The sequence below is a fragment of the Pelobates fuscus genome, chromosome 9 (assembly GCF_036172605.1).
Source record: "Pelobates fuscus isolate aPelFus1 chromosome 9, aPelFus1.pri, whole genome shotgun sequence".
In the NCBI taxonomy this organism is placed as follows: Eukaryota; Metazoa; Chordata; class Amphibia; order Anura; family Pelobatidae; genus Pelobates; species Pelobates fuscus.
In genome coordinates, this window is record NC_086325.1 from 113,751,194 (window position 1) to 113,767,353 (window position 16,160).

The following is a 16,160-nucleotide window of genomic DNA, read 5'->3' on the forward strand; positions in this document are numbered from 1 at the left end:
TTATATGTTATGCAAAAATGCAATTTAAAAAAAAGTGCAATTTAGGTGTAAAAAAAAATAAACATACAAATATATACATATGTACCTATGAAACATTCTCGTAAGTTATTACTAAACCCAAGAAAGAGTATAATAAATATTAGGGTATTTAGAAAAGTGCATATGCAAACCTAAAGCAAATACAATTAATATAGTACAAAATCTACTCTTATTTCCATCAAAAGTGTACATTTGCAGTAGCAACAAATAAAAGTGTATATATATAAGTGTGTATACATATATACTTATTTATATAATGTGCTGAAGATCCTTGCACTCATGCTGCATACAAATCCATGGCTGGGTGCACAATTACCAGGGCTCCAAATATCCAAAGATTATAAAAGAGGCGGCTGCACTCATGGTCTTTAAATAATAGTCAATGTTTTATTGTATTTCCATTAAAAATCGACGATTCAGTCCCTTTAGAGGACTTTCATCAGGATCAAAGACAACCTACAATATGTGTTTATATAATAGAAATGAGTGAAAAAAATTAAGTGAAAAAATTGACTCACCAAAGGTGCTGCTCGTTGTGACCAGCATCCTGCTGATTCCCGTGCGCATGTGCGGCTAAGCTCCGCCCCAAATGGGATGTGATGATGTAGCCAGTGTTGCCTTGGCAACACGGCACATCAATATTGTAGCTATGGAGACCACATACCATATCGTGAATGCCTGGCCAAGGGTTGAGCTAGATAATCATACATAAAGATCATCTAAGTGATAAAGTGGTGTTAATCGACGATGGATATCAAAGATGCTAAATTGCTATGTATTTAAAATATAGTGCCACTGATTGTAAAAGTGCCACTAGCAATTAAGTGCCATTATGCCCCAATCACTATGTGGCTCTTAAAGTGCCATGCCACAAATATGTGCTAAAATATTATGCCGTGCAAAAAAGTGCAACCAGTAATAAAATACCATGGTAAAAACTTGTGTTTAACCCCTTAAGGACAGCGGGCATCCTATGCCATCCTTAAGGACCCAGCTCTAAACGCCGGCAGGCGGCATAGCACGTCCCCGCTGTCCTATTCACTTACCTGGTAGAGTCACGGGGAGCCCCCCTGCTGCCGTTCCAGCCCTCCAGGGCCATGTGGTCGCAAGGTCCTTGTGAGGACTTCACAATCACATGGATCACATGGATGGCATAGCCGTCCACAACAGTGCCAGCAGGAGGAGTGCCTGAAATGACAGGTAGTACCCCTGCTGCCTGGAAAAAAAATAAAAATAAAGTTTAAAACAGTTTAAAATACAATTATATATGCTTAGATTATATATATATATATATATATATATATATATATATATATTTGTGTAGGGAATTATGAAAGGGGGTGTACACTTAAAGTGAGTGTAGTTTTGATAAGCAAGAGTCGGTTGAGGTGTGCCGAAGCCGACGAGAGGTTAGGCCTGTAAAGAAGAGGGTCCACCTGGATAGATTGATATGAAAAGAGGGTGTGGTGGGAGGGGAATTTCTGGAATCGACAAAGACAGGTAAGCAAGGGGTTTACTGGGTTATATAGGCCTTAAATCCCTCCCACAACTTCAGGCATACGCCTTCTATTTGTGTACGGGATTATGAAAGGGGGCGTACACTTAAAGTGAGTGTAGTTTTGATAAACAAGAGTCGGTTGAGGTGTGCCGAAACTGACGAGAGGTTAGGCCTGTAAAAAAGAGGGCCAAAAAGTATGTAAACATGTTTATTTATTACAACAACATTATTTAGACATATTATAGAAAGCGAGTCTGATTTCTTTCTCTGGGTTTGGAATGTACCGGTTGTATGCAGAAGATTTCCAGCGACCCATTTTCTTTATGATATGTGTCGGAATCTGACTACTTGAGGCTGCAGTGGCAGACCCAATACGGAATGAGTGTCCTGAGAAGGAATTCAGATTGAGGCCAAGTCTGAGTAATAAAGCATGTTTGTATAGCATGAACTGTTTAGTAGTAAGTGGCTTTCCTTGTAGGGACAACAGAGGCAGTTCTGGATTTCTGATATGCAGATTTTTTACATCAAATTATCTAGCACTTGAACTGGGCACCATTTGGAACTGGTAGGGAAATACTTAATCTCCACTGGGGGGCCTTGGTTTGTTTTTGTGCAGGGTATCGATAGAACGTAATGATCGTTTACTTTGGTTAAGTTTTTTTTGTTTAACCCCTTAAGGACCAAACTTCTGGAATAAAAGGGAATCATGACATGTCACACATGTCATGTGTCCTTAAGGGGTTAAGGCAAATGTCAATGTCAGATATTTTTTCTCCCGAAAATTCTTTGGGTCTAAGAAACCCAAAAAAGGCCAAAAAAGCAGCTGATTTAATTACCAGGTTAGTGGTATGTTCAAAAGGACTTTTATCTAATAACTTGGAGATTTATTTAAAGATGTTGCTGTCTATGGGGAGTATTTTGAGGGATTTTTGGATTTTTAGTCTCTGGATACCTTTTAGTATGTTTTTTTATGGGGTATGTGGATAAGAAAGGAGTCTTGTCTGGATAAAGAGTTAGCATGAAATGTTGTATCCCCGTCAAGTATAGTTTGATGGTATTGTAGGCTAGTTTTAACGAGAAGTGGCAAAAAGTTGTAAATGCAACCATGGTTTCTACAGAAAAAATATTTATTATGTTAAAGTCACAAACAACTTATTTGAACATGTCAAATGCCCTATTGTACGCTTTTTTAGTGTTTACTGACAACCCTGCCTGTGCAAGAATTCTACTGTGAGCTAATAACTGGTTTAATGCATTAGTATGTCTTTGAATTGCAGAAGAGTTTTGGGTTTCTTGTTCGCTGTAGGGTGCAGTCTGGAAAATTCCTGTAAATTAAAACGTGACAAAGCGTCAGCTGCGTTATTGAAAATGCCTGGAACATGAATACAACAAATGTAAAACTGCAAATTTGCTGCCAACCATGTAAGTTTCCTTACTAGATTCATAATTGCCAGGGATTGTGAGACGGCCTTTGTTAATTATGCTACAAGCTGCTATGTTGTCAGAAAAACACCTAACTGCTTTACCTCTCCAATTTTCTCCCCAAATGTGTGCTGCTGCCACTATTGGGAAGATCTTGAACAATGCTGAGGTTTTGTCATAGTTTTCTAGGGTAGCTGTTTCGGGTGGCCAACTGTCATAGACCAATTCGGCCCCGAATATCGCAGCGTACCCGACGGTAGCTGTAGCATCTGTCGAGATAACCGGGGATTCGTCAGAGATAGGGGGAATGAACGATGACCTACCATTCCATGAGGATAAAATAGACTCCACATTTTTAGATCAGCCCTTGCAGGATCGTCTAGATTAATTTTAGTGTCGTCGTCAGGGAGGCCGTGTAGAAGAGAAAGTAACTTAGAGATGAAAGCTCTGCCTTGAGGGATAATTCTCATGGCGAAGTTAAGAGAACCCAAAAGTGACTGTAATTCTTTCCTGGTGCAGGACCCGTGATTGGTGCAGGTGTGAATGTGAGTTAGGATCCTGTCTACTTTGATTTGAGGAAGGCTAGCTTGCAAAGTTACAGAATTGAGTGTGATACCTAGGAAAGTTATTTCTGTACTGGGACCTTCTGTCTTATTTGGTGCTAGCGGGACTCCTAATTCCTTAAATAGGGAGAGTGCATTTTTCAACCTGCATGGTGTGTAGTGGTGGGGCTCAACATAAATAAAATTATCAAGGTAGTGGATTACTACTGGGCACTTGGATTTGTTAAGTAGTAGCCAGTTACAGGTTTGTGCGAATATGTCGAAAATGTTTGGGCTGCTTTTGGAGCCGAAGGTCAGTCTAGTCGCAAAATAGTATTTCTCTTCCCACTTAACGCCATGTAGATGCCAGAGTGACTGCTTAATTGGTAGAAGTTTGAAAGCATTTGCGATATTTGTTTTGCTTAACCAGGCTGCCTTACCAAAGTTGGCAATGGCTTGTATGGCATAGAAACATAGAATGTGATGGCAGATAAGAGCCATTCGGCCCATCTAGTCTGCCCATTTTTCTAAATACTTTCATTAGTCCCTGGCCTTATCTTATAGTTAGGATAGCCTTATGCCTATCTCACACATGCTTAAACTCTGTTACTGTGTTAACCTCTACCACTTCAGCTGGAAGTCTATTCCATGCATCCACTAACCTCTCAGTAAAGTAATACTTCCTGATATTATTTTTAAACCTTTGTCCCTCTAATTTAAGACTATGTCCTCTTGTTGTGGTCGTTTTTCTTCTTTTAAATATAGTCTCCTCCTTTACTGTGTTGATTCCCTTTATGTATTTAAATGTTTCTATCATATCCCCCCCTGTCTCGTCTTTCCTCCAAGCTATACATGTTACGATCCTTTAACCTTTCCTGGTAAGTTTTATTCTGCAATCCATGAACCAGTTTAGTAGCCCTTCTTTGAACTCTCTCTAAGGTATCAATATCCTTCTGAAGATATGGTCTCCAGTTCTGTGTACAGTACTCCAAGTGAGGTCTCACCAGTGTTCTGTACAATGGCATGAGTACTTCCCTCTTTCTACTGCTAATACCTCTCCCTATACAACCAAGCATTCTGCTAGCATTTCCTGCTGCTCTATTACATTGTCTGCCTACCTTTAATTCATCAGAAATAATCACCCCTAAATCCCTTTCCTCAGATGTTGAGGTTATGGCATCATCTATTTTAGCATATTGTAGTGAGAAGTCTTCTGAGGGTATAAGGGAATTTAAACTAGGGGAGGTGGAAGAGTGAGGTGCTGAGAAATCGATTATTAACCTCTTTTTGTTATTAGATTTGCCCGTGGCTATACCTAGTGGGCTTGTTCTCCAAGAAGTGAATGATGGTGTGGTGAAGGGTCCTATCATAAAACCGTACTTCTTTGTTGAGAAGATCTTTTAGACTGGCTGGATCTGTTATCGCAGACTGTAGGTTGGGGCATTCTAGTATGCCTGAAGGGAGTGCTACTAAACCTGTGTGAAAGCCTCTAGTGAAACCAGAGATAAGAAAGTCAACCAGCTGTGAAGAAGGATTCAGTCAAGTAACATTGTAATTTGGGTACGTTTATTGGGGTCATTGCTTTCTTAGGCAACAGTTTGTTTGGACACACGTTTTTGCGTGTGCTCTAAAACAGATTGGGCAAACGGGGAGCAGTCTACAAGCGCTATAACTACACCCCCCCCTCCGCATTGCAGTTATTACAAACTTGTGCTTTCCCGAGAAACACTATAGGCCTCCCTAACTTGTCTTTCACTTCCCTCTGACTTGTGTTAGCAAGATAGTCTGGATTGGCGTTACTAGCAGACGGACCATCTATATTACTAGGACAAAAATTTGCTGTATGAGAAGCTGAAGAACATATTGCACATGCTGGTGTTTTAAGCCCCACGAAATGTCTACAGAACAATTCTGTGTCAAAATTACTCCAGTCAATAGGAGTATTGTACTGAGCCAGTGACGCGGCTGATGTGGCTGAAAATTACTTCTGGTAGTCGTAGAACGCGTAACCGCCATATTTTTAAAGGACCACTCTAGGCACCCAGACCACTTCAGCTTAATGAAGTGGTATGGGTGCCAGGTCCAGCTAGGGTTAACTAATTTTTTTATAAACATTCTCTGAAACATTCTCTGAAACTGCTATGTTTATCAATTAGTTAAGCCTTCCCCTTTTTCCTCTAGTGGCTGTCTCACTGACAGCCGCTAGAGGCGCTTGCGTGATCCTCACTGTGAAAATCACAGTGAGAGCACGCAAGCGTCCATAGGAAAGCATTATGAATGCTTTCCTATGTGACCGGCTGAATGCGCGCGCAGCTCTTGCCGCGCGTGCGCATTCAGCCGACGGGGAGGAACGGAGGCGGAGAGGAGGAGGAGAGCTCCCCGCCCAGCGCTGGAAAAAGGTAAGTTTTAACCCTTTTCCCCTTTCGAGAGCCGGGCGGGAGGGGGTCCCTGAGGGTGGGGGCACCCTCAGGGCACTCTAGTGCCAGGAAAACGAGTATGCTTTCCTGGCACTAGAGTGGTCCTTTAAGCTAGTTCCACCAGCTTGTGCAGACATAGATCCAGCTCTTCTCTACGGTGTGGGAAGGAAGAGCAAATTACATCACTATATAACCCAAAAGCTAAGACAAACTCAGGAATATTTAGCTTCTCATTAAGCCTAGGATCTCTAGATTTCATTACCACAGATATATCGTCAAAATTGTAAGACCTATTTTCGATTATATCCTGTGAGGCAATGAGGAGGGAAGCTAGATTAACATCTTTCCCTTCTAGTATGTCACGTTTTAGATGTTGTGGAATCAGATGTACTGGGTTAATAATATTCAATCTTTTGGCAGGAATAGGAGTGGAGTTACCTCCTGAGCTTGTTTCGAGTTGCCCTAGTGGTATTTGTACTTCTGGAATGCTAGTTTGACTAGTGGCTTCCAGGTTATCTAACCTGTTGTTTATAGTAGCTACAGAACCTACCAAAGAGGTCATCATACTCCGTAGTTCTGACAAACTTTTTTTTATTGTACATTCAGAACTAGGGCTGTTTCATCAGCGTTTTGGGTGTTTAGTAAATGGAAAAGTTCAGCTTTCCTGGCTGTAGCCGGAAAGGGAATGTTTCTTCTATTCAGTTTGGCTGTGATTTTTGGAACAGTCCAGGATCTGTAGCTGGATGTCATACTGGACTGTCTTGGCTGAGCGCTAGACCTGGACGGGGTGCTGGCAAGTGATAGCTCATTGTCTCGTACTAAAGCGTTAGACATGCTACGGGCGTGAGAGGAAACCTTTATGTTAGGAATTATTTTTTTTATTATTATTTGTGTGTGTGCTGGCTGACTAGCTAGTGCCACTCTGCGGCGAAGCAATTACACTAGGTTGGTGACTGGTGAGGCCCTGCTAGGTGCCAAGCGGCTTGAGAAGCTCTACCTATGAGTTGGCGCGAGGGGATTTCGTGGCCACCGAACGTTGTGGCAGGGTGTTGGCCTCTCGGTGAGTAGTAAGCATAAGATAGAATGGGGGTGACAGGTGAGGCCCTCTCTATACCACATGTGAGGCGGCTAACTATGATTTGACCCGAGGGGCGTAGTACCTCCGAATTGAAGATGGGTGTTGGCCTTGCGGGACCACTAACCTAAGAAGCCGGGAGGAGACTACCGCTATTGGGCTCCTAAGACCCTGACAGCCAGCCATGTCTAAACTGGAAGGGACAATAAAATGTGAGACTGAACATATTGCTTAAAATGCTCGTTATCCTTACCTGTACGTGAATTTGTGACGAGTACTTGAGATGATCTAAGGAGCTATTTATGTCTGTTTTAACCGGGCAGCTTTACTCAGGCTGACGCCCCAATTTTGCGGAGAATGGACATAGGAGGAAGGGAGAGAGAAAGAATAGAAAAGAGAAAAAAAAATAGGTAGCAGTTTTATTAGTTTATAACTCTGACGGGTCCGTGTATAAATTAGATTAACTTGAAGTATTAAGATTATCCGTTTATTACAAAATTTGTTTAAGTTAAACTTATTAAAATTATAAGGTTTGTGACTAAATTGTGCCTATATTAAGACGATTGAGTGACTTGGCTCTTGTTCTGAATATTTATAACTTGCTGTTGAATAATCAATGTAATAAAGTTGGAGGAGGAGTGAAGAGAGGAAAAAAAATATCTTAAACAAAAGGGATTATTACTAACCGAACCATACTTGTGTAAATCAGCGTAATTGATAGTAAAGTATTCCGAAAGTTTTTATCCCTAGAAACGAAAGGAGAGTAATTTCACAAGGTAAACCCAATGACTTAATATGTTAGCAACAACTTGAGAGAAGACATACAGGTTTAAAAAAAAATGCCTTAAATAAAACATGTTGAGCCACCAAATCATATAAATTCTGCATAAGAAATCTTAGATTTACCCTAAGAAAAACTAGATTAATAAAGAGATATTCTTGTAGTGGCATATGTGAAATTTAGCTATTTAATACGAAAGATTAGCCGAACAAAGTACAGAATATAATGTATGCGGGTTTAAAAACAAATGAAACATACAAATAGAGCTGACATTTGAATTAGATTTCCGAAATGGTTTATACGAACGCTTTTCCGACTATTGATCTGATGTGATGTACGGAACTGTTCGCCGGCAAATAGTTCCCGGCGAACATAGCTTGTTCGCATTCGCCACGGCGGGCGGACACATGCTCGGTTCGATCCGCCCCCTATTCGTCATCATTGAACAAAGTTTGACCCTGTGCCTCTCGGTCAGCAGACACATTCCAGCCAATCAGCAGCACACCCTCCCTTCCACACCCTCCCACCTCCCTCCCAGCATCCATTTCCGATTCATTCTGAAGCTGCGTGCTTATTGAGAGGAGGGAAAGGGTAGCTGTTGCTGATTAGATAGGGAAATTGATAGCTAGGCTAGGGAATTCAGTGTCCACTACAGTCCTGAAGGACTCATCTGTTCTCTGCTGTAAGGACAGCACCCCAAAAAGCCTTTTTTAGGGCTAGAACATCAGTCTGCTTTTTTTTTTTTTTTTTTCTGTGTAATGTAATTGCAGTTGCCTGCCTGCCAGCTTCTGTGTGAGGCTGGATGCTGTGCCCATTTGCGCAGTCAGTGCCACCACTCATATCTGTTGTCACAATAGCTTAAGCTTTACATTTAAAAAATAAATAAAAAATGTCACTGTAATAGAAGAGCAGTTGCCTGCCTGCCAGCTTCTGTGTCAGGCTGGATGCTGTGCCCATTTGCACAGTCAGTGCCACCACTCATATCTGTTGTCACAATAGCTTAAGCTTTACATTTAAAAAAAAAAAAAAAAAAAAATCACTGTAATAGAAGAGCAGTTGCCTGCCTGCCAGCTTCTGTGTCAGGCTGGATGCTGTGCCCATTTGCAAAGTCAGTGCCACCATATCTGTTGTCACAATAGCTTAAGCTTTACATTTAAAAAAAAAAAAAAAAATCACTGTAATAGAAGAGTAGTTAGTTGCCTGCAAGCGTCTGGGTGTCAGGCCTCCTTCAGCGCGTGCTCTGCAGACCTGTGCCAGCGTACTTTGACAGTTGCCCCTCATATCTGGTGTCTCTGTAGCGTGCTTTTACAAAGAAAAAAGGTTTCCAGTGTAAGCTAATAGCAGCCAGTCAGTGTCCTTCAAGCGGCTGTGTCAGGCCTTCCTTCAGCGTGTGCCCTGCACAACCCTGCCAGCATACTTTGACAGTTGCCACTCATATCTGGTGTCTCTGTAGCGTGCTTTTACAAAGAAAAAAAGGTTTCCAGTGTAAGCTAATAGCAGTCAGTGTCCTTAAAGCGTGTGTGTCAGGCCTACAGCCTGTGCTCTGCAGACCTGTGCCAGTGCACATTGCCAGTTTGCCACTCATATCTGGTCTCACAGTAGCTTGCACACATAGTACCACTAATCCCCCAAAAAATGACAGGCAAGGGCAGGCCACCCCGCAGGGGCCATCGTGGTTGTGGTGCTGTGATTCCCTTTGGCCCTAGAATAATGCCCAGTTTTCAGAGGCAACGTACCATGAACTTGAAAAGTTCTGAGGACATAGTTGACTGGCTAACACAGGACACCCAATCTTCTACAGCCTCCGCTCGGAACCTTGACGCACCATTCTCCTCCAGCTTAGCTTCAGGCACCTCTCAAGATACCACTCACCCGCCTGCCGCCACCACCAAAACTAGCACCACAGCCGCTTTACTTGGTATGTCAGAGGAGTTATTCACACATCCGTTTGAAGAAATGAGTGATGCGCAACCATTATTGCCAGAGAATGTAGATAACAGGGATATGTCTCAGGCAGGCCGAATTACACACATGGACGTACGGTGTGATGATGATGATGTTGTACCCACTGCTGCTTCCTTTTCTGAGTTGTCAGATACAAGTGAAGCGGTTGATGATGACGATGCGTCCATGGATGTCACGTGGGTGCCTGCTCGGCAAGAAGAAGAACAGGGCGAAAGTTCAGATGGGGAGACAGAGAGGAGGAGGAGAAGACGAGTTGGAAGCAGGGGGAGGTCATCGCAAGGAGCTAGTGGCACAGTCAGACAGCATGCATCGGCACCCGGGGTCAGCCCGACAGCACGCCAATCAACGCATGCTGTGTCCACAACAAGAATGCTGTCATTGCAGAGCTCAGCAGTGTGGAATTTTTTTGTGTGTCTGCCTCTGACAACAGCGATGCCATTTGCAACCTGTGCCAAAGGAAACTGAGTCGTGGGAAGTCCAACACCCACCTAGGTACAACTGCTTTGCGTAGGCACATGATCTCACATCACAAACGCCTATGGGATCAACACATGAGTACAAGCAGCACGCCTACTCTAAGCCGCCATCCTCCTCCTGGTCCAGAATCTTCAGCCACGTCAACCACTGCTATCCTCCTTGCCCCTCTCAACCATCCGCCACTCCGTCTCCCGCCTTGAGCAGTTCCCGCTCATCTGCCCACAGTCATGTGTCTGTCAAGGACATGTTTGAGCGTAAGAAGCCAATGTCACAAAGTCACCCCCTTGCCCAGCGTCTGACAGCTGACTTGTCCGAACTATTAGCCCGCCAGCTTTTACCATATAAGCTGGTGGAGTCTGAGGCGTTCCAAAAATTTGTAGCTATTGGGACACCGCAGTGGAAGGTACCCGGACTAAATTTATTTTTCACAAAAGGCAATCCCCAACCTGTACTCGATTGTGCAAAAGGAAGTAATGGTATGTCTGGCACACAGTGTTGGGGCAAGGGTCCATCTGACCACTGATATCTGGTCTGCAAAGCATGGTCAGGGCAGGTATATCACCTACACTGTGCATTGGGTAAACCTGCTAACGGCTGACAAGCATGGAATGCATGGCTCTGCAGAGGAGTTGGTGACACCGCCACGACTTGCAGGCAGTCCTGCTGCCACCTCTTCTACTCCTCCTACTCCATCCTCTTCCATAACCTCCTCGGCTGAGTCCTCGTCTGCTGCTGAGTCTTGCTCCACATCAACGGCACCCCCCCCCCAGCTCCCCAGGTACTATTCCACATCCCGGATACGGCAGTGTCACGCCGTCTTGGGTTTGACTTGCTTGAAAGCAGAGAGTCACACCGGACAAGCACTCCTGTCCCCCCTGAACGCACAGGTGGAATGTGTCTGACTCCGCAGCAACTGGATATCGGCAAAGTGGTTTGTGACAACGGAACAAATTAGTTAGCGGCATTGAAGTTGGGCAAGTTGACACATGTGCCGTGCATGGCACATGTGTGTAATCTGATCGTACAACGCTTTGTGCATAAGTACACAGGCTTACAGGACGTCCTGAAGAAGGCCAGGAAGGTGTGTGGCCATTTCAGGCGTTCCTACACGGTCATGGCTCACTTTGCCGATATCCAGCGGCGAAACAACATGCCAGTGAGGCGCTTGATTTGCGACAGCCCGACACGTTGGAATTCAACACTCCTAATGTTCGACCACCTGCTCCAACAAGAAAAAGCTGTTAATGAAAATTTGTATGACCGGGGTGCTAGGACAGCCTCTGGGGAGCTCGGAATTTTTTTGCCACGTTACTGGACGCTCATGTGCAATGCCTGTAGGCTCATGCGTCCTTTTGAGGAGGTGACAAACCTAGTCAGTCGAACCGAAGGCACCATCAGCGACATCATACCATTTGTTTTCTTCCTGGAGCGTGCCCTGCAAAGAGTGCTGGATCAGGCCGTAGATCAGCGTGAAGAGGAAGAGGAAGAGTTGTGGTCACCATGACCACCAGAAACAGCCTTAACAGCATCACTTGCTGGACCTGCGGCAACGCTGGAAGAGGATTGTGAGGAAGAGGAGTCAGAGGAGGAATGTGGCTTTGAGGAGGAGGAGGAAGACCAACCACAACAGGCATCCCAGGGTGCTCGTTGTCACCTATCTGGTACCCGTGATGTTGTACGTGGCTGGGGGGAAGAACATACCTTCATTGACATCAGTGAGGAGGAGGAACGGGAAATGAGTAGCTCGGCATCCAACCTTGTGCAAATGGGGTCTTTCATGCTGTCGTGCCTGTTGAGGGACCCTCGTATAAAAAGGCTGAAGGAGAACGACCTGTACTGGGTGTCCACGCTACTAGACCCCCGGTATAAGCAGAAAGTGGCAGAAATGTTACCGAATTACAACAAGTCAGAAAGGATGCAGCATTTGCAAAATAAATTAAAAAGTATGCTTTACACAGCGTATAAGGGTGATGTCACAGCACAACAGGAATCTAACAGGGGGAGAGGTGGAAGTCATCCTCCTCCTGCCATGACCACGCCGGCAAGGACAGGACGCTTTAAAGACGTGTTGTTGATGGAGGACATGCAGACCTTTTTAAGTCCTACGCATCGCCACAGCCCTTCGGGATCCACCCTCAGAGAGCGACTCGACCGACAGGTAGCAGACTACCTCGCCTTAACTGCAGATATCGACACTCTGAGGAGCGATGAACCCCTTGACTACTGGGTGTGCAGGCCTGCCCCGCTTCAAGTGTCCTGTCAGAAAGGACCTTCAGTGCAGCAGGAGGTATTGTCACTGAGAAGAGAAGTCGCCTAGGTCAAAAAAGTCTAGATTACCTCACCTTTATTAAGATGAATGAGGGATGGTTCCCGAAGGGACTGACACTGGGCGATACATTCAATTAAAAAAGGTCTGATGAGATGACCTGCCTTGGGCTAAAAATGGTCCACACACTGCTGTATTTTAGCTCTGAATGCCGGTTGACTTGCATGACTTATCCTCCACCAACTAGGGTTCAAGCCGCCATGTTTTAGGGCACTTTCTGCCTGTGAAACAAACTGCTAAAGCAGCGGCTGCAACAATACCAAATTTTTCAGGCATGTGTACATGCCTAATTTTTAGGCCCTCTGGTGCTGCACTGTGGCTTCAAAACCCAAACCAAAAAAAAGGCACATAGTGAACAGTCCCTATTCTGCTCTGTGTCAGTGTGTATCATGGTCTCTGAGGACGGGGAACAGTCTCTATTCTGCTCTTGCATTTCTATTTCTTCTTAGATAACAAAAAAAAATATGAGACGAAGTTGGCAGGGCTATTCACTTGTGTGATCTGTCATGAATTGTCATTTGAATGTTAATTTTAACTGTGGGGCACAAGAACTTGAATCTGACAATTTTTATTTTATCAAAGAACTTGTTCGGGATACAGAAAGGAAAAAAGGGAGGGTAAGCAGTTAAGGTACATCGATGTTATTCACATCTTATACATTCAAGAGCAAACTGGTTATTGATTCTCGTGGGAGTTTTTCCGCTGCCCTTGTGCCTTCGGTCTAGTACCATGTCAGGGTTGTCTTTCTCTCCTAAACCTGGGTTTGGTCCGGGGTATGGGAAGGGGGAAACCTGGGGACAGGCTACGGTAGGGGAAGAAGAACGCGGGAAATAGACGTCGGAAGCCCCTCATCTCCCTTTGTCTCCTTCTTAGTTAGCACGCTGTGTGCGGTCACCGGGTCTATTCCCTTATCTAACTACTTAACTATATACAATGTGGGTGTTTGTTCCGTTATGCCCTGTAGATTGTTTAACCTCAGCTTGGTAAACCTCAATGTTGGCTGTTGTACCATGGTGTTTGGAGTCGTTGTCTCTCTGTGTCAGAGCAGTAAGGTCTTACGAGTGGTACTATTCATCCTTCATGTATGTATATATATATATATATATATATATATATATATATATATATATGTGATATGTTATTGTTTTAACACAACCCCCTCCTCCTCCTTCCTCAGATACGCCTCCCATATGTTCCTGGCTTCCACTATGTGGTGTGCGGGGTGTAGCCGATGGCAGGTTTTTGTTTCATATGCTAGGTTTAAGGAGATCTGTTGGAGAAGGCTAGATCTCTCCGGTGGCTGTTGTTGTTTACACCCTCTGGCAATTAATAAGTTGGCAGCAATCAAAATATGATATGTTATGTCGGCATGTGCTTTTGGGAATGGGTCAATCGAGATGAAGAGTAGGGCATTTTCTGGTCTCAGGTCCCAGGTCCCAGGTCCCATCTTATTTGGTGCTTCAACTACATCAGTTCTGATGCCAACCAACATTCTACGTCCCAAAGGTTACTGAGCCTGTACATCGGTCGTTAAACCGGATCCCTAATATCAAGTGTCCATTGAGTTAACCATCAGTCCTGGAATGTACATGACTTCATTTCTGCACACCATGTCTACAACAATCCATGCTTGCAACATTGTTTGTAGAGTCTCTGGTTCTGCCCATGAATGGTTGTCTCTCTAATATTATCCATGGCCCTTGTTCTGTCCAACTCTATGGCTCTGCTCATGGCCATGGTACCACTAGTGAGATAGGGAAAACTCTAGTTCTCAACCCACTCCAAGTGCTGTTATTTATTTTATTTTATTTTTTGGTGAGGCTTTACAGGACAGAGTGCTTCTCCACAGGACATGCTAACTCACGGGCAGCTGGCTCATCAAGGAACCAGAGCAGCTTGAACGAGGTGACCTTGCTCGAGTCCCAGGTGTGCGGTTCCTAAAATGGCTGCCATATACACGTCCACTGATAGGAGACACAGAAGGTATTAAACTGATCAGAACAATACTTAACACACCACTCCTATTTGGTGGCACATTAGCTTGACCGCGCAGTGCCCCAAATTTGAAGTAAGAGGACCGACCAAGCATCTTCTTACATCTCCCTGTTACAGAAATCACTGCCATATCCATACAAATTGTACATAATGTCCAGGATAGTTTTACAGGGACAAATGTTGTTGCCTGTTGAACGAGGTGACCTTGCTCGGGTCCCAGGTGTGCAGTTCCGAAAATGGCTGCCATATACACATCCACTGATAGGAGACGCGGAAGGTATTAAACTGATCAGAACAATACTAAACACACCACTCCTATCTGGTGGCACATTAGCTTGACCGCGCAGTGCCCCAAATTTGAAGTAAGAGGACCGACCAAGCATCTTCTTCCATCTCCCTGTTACAGAAATCACTGCCATATCCATACAAGTTGTACATAATGTCCTGGATAGTTTTCCAGGGACAAATGTTGTTGCCTGTTGAACGAGGTGACCTTGCTCGGGTCCCAGGTGTGAGGTTCCTAAAATGGCTGCCATATACACGTCCACTGATAGGAGACGCGGAAGGTATTAAACTGATCAGAACAATACTAAACACACCACTCCTATCTGGTGGCACATTAGCTTGACCGCGCAGTGCCCCAAATTTGAAGTAAGAGGACCGACCAAGCATCTTCTTCCATCTCCCTGTTACAGAAATCACTGCCATATCCATACAAGTTGTACATAATGTCCAGGATAGTTTTCCAGGGACAAATGTTGCCGCCTGTTGAACGAGGTGACCTTGCTCGGGTCCCAGGTGTGCGGTTCCTAAAATGGCTGCCATAAACACGTCCACTGATAGGAGACGCGGAAGGTATTAAACTGATCAGAACAATACAAAACACACCACTCCTATCTGATGGCACATTAGATTGACCGCACAGTGCCCAAAATTTGAAGTAAGAGGACCGACCAAGCATCTTCTTCCATCTCCCTGTAACAGAAATCACTACCATATCCATACAAGTTGTACATAATGTCCAGGATCGTTTTCCAGGGACAAATGTTGTCGCCTGTTGAACGAGGTGACCTTGCTCGGGTCCCAGGTGTGCAGTTCCCAAAATGGCTGCCATATACACGTCCACTGATAGGAGACGCGGAAGGTATTAAACTGATCAGAACAATACTAAACACACCACTCCTATCTGGTGGCACATTAGCTTGACCGCGCAGTGCCCAACATTTGAAGTAAGAGAACCGACCAAGCATCTTCTTCCATCTCCCTGTTACAGAAATCACTGCCATATCCATACAAGTTGTACATAATGTCCAGGATAGTTTTCCAGGGACAAATGTTGTCGCCTGTTGAACGAGGTGACCTTGCTCGGGTCCCAGGTGTGCGGTTCCGAAAATGGCTGCCATACACACGTCCACTGATAGGAGACGCGGAAGGTATTAAACTGATAATAATAGTACACCACTCCTATCAGTAGGTCCCCCCCATTGTGATTTATGTCCCCCACCCACCGCGCAGGGGTGGGGGTCGGGGAGGAGGACAGTAGGTCCCCCCATTGTGATTTATGGCCCCCACCCACCGCGCAGGGGTGGGGGCCAGGGGGGGGAGGACAGTAGGTCCCCCATT

General features: G+C 44.6%; 1 protein-coding gene across 1 annotated transcript in view; it reads right to left on the bottom strand.

Moving 5' to 3' along the window:
• Positions 1-16,160, bottom strand: part of PAPPA (pappalysin 1) — a 2,329,021-nt gene that overhangs the window by 1,614,728 nt on the left and 698,133 nt on the right. The gene's annotated exons all lie outside the window — the stretch shown is intronic.